We start from the raw sequence: 6,522 nt of genomic DNA on the forward strand, positions 1-6,522 counted from the left end.
CTTTCTGATTGTGAGCAACTCGGCCGAACTCTGCCGTCAGCAATGCAACAGAGTGATAGACACCTTAAAAAAATTGGGCTGGCTGGTGAACCTCCAAAAATCAAGACTGGAACCAACCAGGGTTCAAGAATTCTTGGGTCTCACCCTGGACTCAAGTTCTCAGGTGTGTCACCTTCCAGACAAGAAAAAACAAAAGATAATCCACCTAGTGTCAGAAGCGCGTGCAAACCCTACCATGACTCTAAGGAAGGCGATGTCATTACTGGGGTCCCTTTCTGCCTGTCTCCCAGCGGTTCAGTGGGCACAGCTCCACACAAGGACTCTCCAGTGGGATATCTTAAGGAACCAAAAACTACTGGGAGGGCGGTTAGAAAGTGGAATGACTTTAAGTTTACCTACTATTCATTCCCTAGTCTGGTGGTTAAATCCCAGCAACTTATCAAAAGGGATTCCCTGGGTGATAGAGGCGTCTCAGATAGTCACCACAGACGCAAGTCCCACAGGGTGGGGGGCTCACCTGGACAACAAAGTCGCTCAAGGGATATGGAAAATTCAGGAGCTCAGGTCCTCCTCAAATCAAAAAGAGCTGAGGGCTGTAAATCATGCACTACTGTACTTCCTAGACCAACTACAAGGCCATCATGTCCGAGTATTCTCGGACAACAAAGTAGTAGTAGCTTACTTAAACCACCAGGGGGGAACCAGGTCTCAATCATTAACGGAAACCACCTCCGAAATTTTCAGCTTGGTACAAAACAACTTCCTGTCCCTATCGGCCCTACATATAAAGGGGGTAGAAAACCAGAAAGCGGACTTTCTGAGTCATACCCAACTAAAGCAGGGGGAGTGTTCTCTAAATCAGGGCATATTCAACAAAATTACAGATCTATGGGGAATCGCTGTAATAGACCTCTTTGCCAATGTGCACTACAGGAAAGTGGAAACTTTCTGCTCCCTAGATCCCAGGGGGAACCCTCAGGCTCTGGATGCGTTCACAATTTCCTGGACACAGACTCGGGCGTATGCATTTCCCCCTACTATTCTCATTCCAGCAGTTCTGCGGAAGATCAGGCAGGACAAATCCAGACTCATCTTAATAGCCCCCTTCTGGCCCAAGAGAGCCTGGTTCTCATGGCTGAGGATGCTATCGATCACCGATCCCTGGGTGCTTCCGGATCTTCCGGACCTCCTGTCTCAGGGACCGGTGTTCCACCCTCAGTCAGATAATCTTCATCTGACAGCGTGGAATTTGAGAGGTCACTATTGAGGGAAAGAGGGTTTTCTGACAAACTAGTATCCACACTAATGAAAAGTAGAAAACATGTGACCACAAAAATATACGGCAAAACCTGGAAAAAAATGTTGTCCTCCTCCAGGGTAAGGTTGCAAGACGGGGTTCCAGTGGCTGAAATATTAGAATTTCTACAAAGGGGTTAGACCTAGGCCTTTCAGTAAGTACCTTAAAGGTACAGATAGCAGCTCTAGGAGCGTTATACTGTGAAAACATAGCGGCCAATCCTTGGGTTATACGGTTTATCAGAGCAGCCGCAAGGTCTAAACCTGTAACTATAAGTAGATTGCCAACCTGGGATTTGAACTTAGTCTTGTCAGCCCTAACAGAATCCCCGTTTGAGCCTATAGAATCGGTACCCCTTAGGATTCTTTCACTTAAAACAGCCCTCCTAATAGCCCTGACTTCGGCCCGTAGGATAAGTGACCTTCAAGCCCTGTCTGCAAACCCTCCATTTACACAAATCCTGGATGATAAGGTGGTTATACTAAAAACAGACCCGGCCTATCTACCAAAAGTTGCGTCCACATTCCATAGATCTCAGGAAATAATCCTTCCTTCCTTCTGTCAAGATCCTAAAAATAAGAAGGAAGAGAAATTCCATACACTAGACGTAAAAAGGTGCCTAGTCCAATACATTAAAATCACACAGCAGTATAGGAAGAAAGGGTCTCTTTTTACCTGCTTCCAGGGGCCCAGAAAAGGACTCAAAGCTTCTAAGGGCACTATAGCTCGATGGGTCACAGACGCAATAGCCTTGGCGTACTCATCCACCGGGAACGTCGTTCCGCAGGGACTGAAGGCACACTCTACAAGGGCTATGGCGACCTCCTGGGCCGAAAGGTCAGAGGTACCATTAGATCAAATTTGTAAGGCGGCCACCTGGTCATCACCTTCAACCTTCTTCAGACACTACTGCTTAGACCTAGCCTCTTCGTCTGACCTAACCTTCGGCAGAAGGGTTCTGCAGGCTATGGTCCCTCCCTAAGCAATGACCTCTGTAATTCTCTCTGGTAGTGCTGTCATGGGCGACTGAGAAAAGTGTAGTTACTCACCGATAACGGTGTTTCTCAGAGCCCATGACAGCACCTGCTTATTCCCCCCCCCCCCTCATCACGTGTGCGGTGAGCACATTATTTTGTGTGAAGTGGTTTTCCATATAGACACGGTGTTCACTTGTTAAGCATTATGATTAAATTGCATATTTTTTGTGTTGTTGTGACTAACCTGGAGGACCTCCGATGCTCTGTAAACAAAACTGATGCAGGGGAGAGGTACCGCCCTCTTATCCTGTAGGTTTCCTGTCCCTGAAGGGCGGATCCCCTCTCTGGTAGTGCTGTCATGGGCTCTGAGAAACACCGTTATCGGTGAGTAACTACACTTTTTGACAATACCACACATATCCCCCGTTGGTCACATCACTGGATGTAAGCACAGTCTTCTTAACTTGGTAGACCTGGTCCTTTTTGGCACTCCAGGGATAAACATTATAGACATTGGGATTTTTATACCATAAAATCATGTGTTCTATATTTATATTTAAATGTGGTCTCTTTTCTTGGAGCACTCTGTCTTGTTGTGTATTTAGTGTTTTTATCACATACAGCAATAAAAATATAGATTTTATGAGACTTTATAGAACTACTTTTTTTGTTGGTATTTAGCTACCTTTGTATGCCAGATCCTTCTATTTCAGGGAAGAAATGCAGGTGCCAGAGACGTCCGTCAATGACATTCTCTCTTCTACTCATTGAAAGCACATAAACACTCACAAAGTGAAGCATTCATGTGGAAGAGATGGCTGTTGGCTACATGCGATCTCGTAAGTATGGGCACTCAACATCTTCTGTAGGAGTATAACTGAGGGTGATGCACTCCTGCTTGATGAAAGTTCAGACGAGCAGCATCGTCACACTGCTCACCTGAACTGAGCGATCTGCAATGCTGCTGTAGCGTGGTGTGAGATGGTAACCGCAGGCGAGGCACTTTTCTTCTCCTGTAACGCCCTGTTGCGCTACATGAAAGGGTGGGTCCTGGCTGAGTGTTGGTGCTGTGAGTGAATTGCGTCAGTACAGACCGCCTGTAGCCAATGATGTTGGCCAGCCAGGACCATAGGTTTTAGGGTTCAATAAAGCAGACTCCTGTTCTAACACACAGTCTTTACTGAATGTTAAATTGGTAAGGGTTATGTACAAGAGGTAGAGGGTGCAAAGTTTTATGGATGCTTCCTTCACAGTGCGCAGAATTTTCACAGAGTTTCCTTCCACTGTAGTCTACTCCAGGGCCAGTGGAGCGCACTGTTTCGCCCTACTTCTTCACAGCCTAGCTTGTCACCACAGCCTGATCAGCAAGTATCTCTACCTGCTCTTTATTTCTTCCACTACTGGTGCCCCAAATCTATGGTTCAGGACCCCCAACAGTCCCCAAACTCAGTCCTGTTATCTTCGGTGTTCACCAAGCTCAGGGCTTCATGTGACACATTGTCCTATACAATGACCCCTTTTCTTTGGAAGGTCACTCTGTCCTTTCAGTCCCTTTAAGGTCAGACTACTCCCTTTTCCCTTAGTTTCCTTATTGTAGGTCACCCAAATGGCAGCACTGCTCAGAAACACTTCCTACTTCAACTTGAACTTGTCCCTATCTAACTATATCCAGGAAGCAGTCACTTGCCTTTATACTAAGCCCCTCCCACTTTGGGCTAGTCCCGAACATTAACTCTTACCATACCATCACTATCTAACTACAGTCAATATCCTATCCTACCTATCTTATGTCTTAAGTCCTAAACTATGCCTTACCCTACACTTATCCTATACTGTACACTATGTCCTATATTATACATTACCATATCACAATACATGGACAAACATCACAAGACACAATATGTAAAAAAGACACACAACATAATACACATTAAAATGCAATTGTCTTCAGGGGCAGAAACGCGACAGTCCAGTCCAAACCTCTTACACTGTAGCATTGGTGCCCGCAGGTGAATTAAAGCTGGCAATCCAACTAGCTTTGGAGCAATGCTAAGGAACGAACAGTAGACAGTAATATTAAAAATCTCTCCATTCTGAAGAACAGGGAGGAATTTTAATGACAAGTAAATTGCAAAGATGCTAATTTTTACAAACACTTTGTATATTTAACCATTTATAATGATGAGAATAAACCTGTGATCAGATGAGTAAAAATAGTAGGGGACCCTCTTAAAAAAATGCAACTACAGTCAACTAAGTATTTAACTGACCTGAAAAGGTTGTTTGTAACCAAAATACTCTGAATGAGCATTTGTAGGTAATTCAGGTACTGCTGGATTCTTAAACTACTGTTTAGCCAACAGTAAACTGAAATACAAGCCTATTCATCTGGAAACAGAAACTCACCAGGAACAATAGATCAGAGAAGGCACCAGTCATCAAAAAGGGTGCTAGAATCAATAAAATCAATAAAATACACCACATTTCTAGTTTTGTTCCATGAGTGATCACAAAATGATCGAATGGCATTTCATATTAACATGCAGTGCCTTGAAAAAGTATTCATAAGCCATTAACTTTTCCACATTTTTTCACATTACACCCACAATCTTAAATGCATTTTATTGGAATTTTATGTGATTTACCAACACAAATTAGGTTGTATTTGTGCAGAGTAAAGGAAATCCTACATGGTTTTCTAATATTTTTTTAAAACTGTAAATCTGAAAATTGTAACGTGCATTTGTATTTAGCCCCCTGTGGTCTTATACCCCTAAATAAAGTCCTAAGTGACCAAAAGTGAAAAATTAGTATATTGAGTCCACTTGTATGTAATTTATTCTCAGTATAACTACAGCTGTTCTGTTAAGGCCTCAGAAGTATGTTTGAGAAGATTAGGAATGAAACAGCATCATGAAAACTAAGAAACACACCAGACAGGTCAGGAATAAAGTTGTGGAGAGGAGTAAAGCAGGGTTTGGTTATTGTACATAGTCCAAGCTCTGAACATCATACAGAGGGGCACTGTTCAATACTTCATCAAAAATGGAAGGAATATGGCAAAACTGCAAACCTACCAAGGCATGGCTTTCCACCTAAACTGACATCCAAAGCAAGAAAAGCCCTAATTAGAGAAGCAGCCAAGAGGCCTATGGTCACCCTGAAGGAGCTGCAGGGATCCACAGCTCAGGAAGGAGAACTTGTCAACATGACAACTATTAGGACTCACTCTCATCTGCAAAAAAATGTGTTCCGATGTTGCTCTTGAAAAGTCAAATGAGTGAATTACTTATGGTATACCGTATGTCTTGCGTGCGCAATGCGATCCTGCGTTTTTTTCTTCTGGCATAGCATTAGTATTCAACCAAAAAGATAAGTAGAAATGGATGGCACTAGAGCGACATAATGTAAGCAGGACTTAAAGCGGAATCCCAAATTGCCAGGTGTCACGCATGCTGGGGGTAGTGGTGCTCTGCACGATAATAAAGCATGAAGAGTTCATATGAGCAGTAGAAAAGAAATCTGCGGCACTCACCCCAATTGTAGCAGTGAAGACGTGAAACTTTAATGGAGAAAATACATCAATATTACATCCATCTGGACATAAGGTAAGCAGGAGGGTGCGGTAATGGAGCTTGGACGACGGCCGTTTCACACGTAATGTGCTTCGACGGGTCCTGGACCCGTCGAAGCACATTACGTGCGAAACGGCCGTCGTCCAAGCTCCATTACCGCACCCTCCTGCTTTCCTTATGTCCAGATGGATGTAATATTGATGTATTTTCTCCATTAAAGTTTCACGTCTTCACTGCTACAATTGGGGTGAGTGCCGCAGATTTCTTTTCTACTGCTCATAGCATTAGTATGCAATCTGTATGCAATGTGCTTTTAACATCTTTTGCTAATTTAGAAAGAGCCTATCATTGTAGAGCATTTTAGATTGCTAACCTATTATATAAACCCCTAAGAAAAAGGTCAGATGCTGAGCACATCCATATTTTTCTGGGGATACCAATACCATCTATTTTTCCTATAATTTTTGGTACATCCTACCTGCAGCTATAGCCAGTCTAAACGTAGTGTTCAATACTTCTGAACAGGTTCTGCTTAACTGGATCTTATCAAGGGAATTTGGGACTAGGTATCCACCCGTTGATGTTCCGAGTAGGCATCGCAGATACAGGGTTCATCCACTCGTCTGCAAACATACTATAAGAGAGCATTTTGCCCATATGTATCTGGTTACTG

Source organism: Ranitomeya imitator, chromosome 3 (genome assembly GCF_032444005.1).
Source record: "Ranitomeya imitator isolate aRanImi1 chromosome 3, aRanImi1.pri, whole genome shotgun sequence".
NCBI classification, from domain to species: domain Eukaryota; kingdom Metazoa; phylum Chordata; class Amphibia; order Anura; family Dendrobatidae; genus Ranitomeya; species Ranitomeya imitator.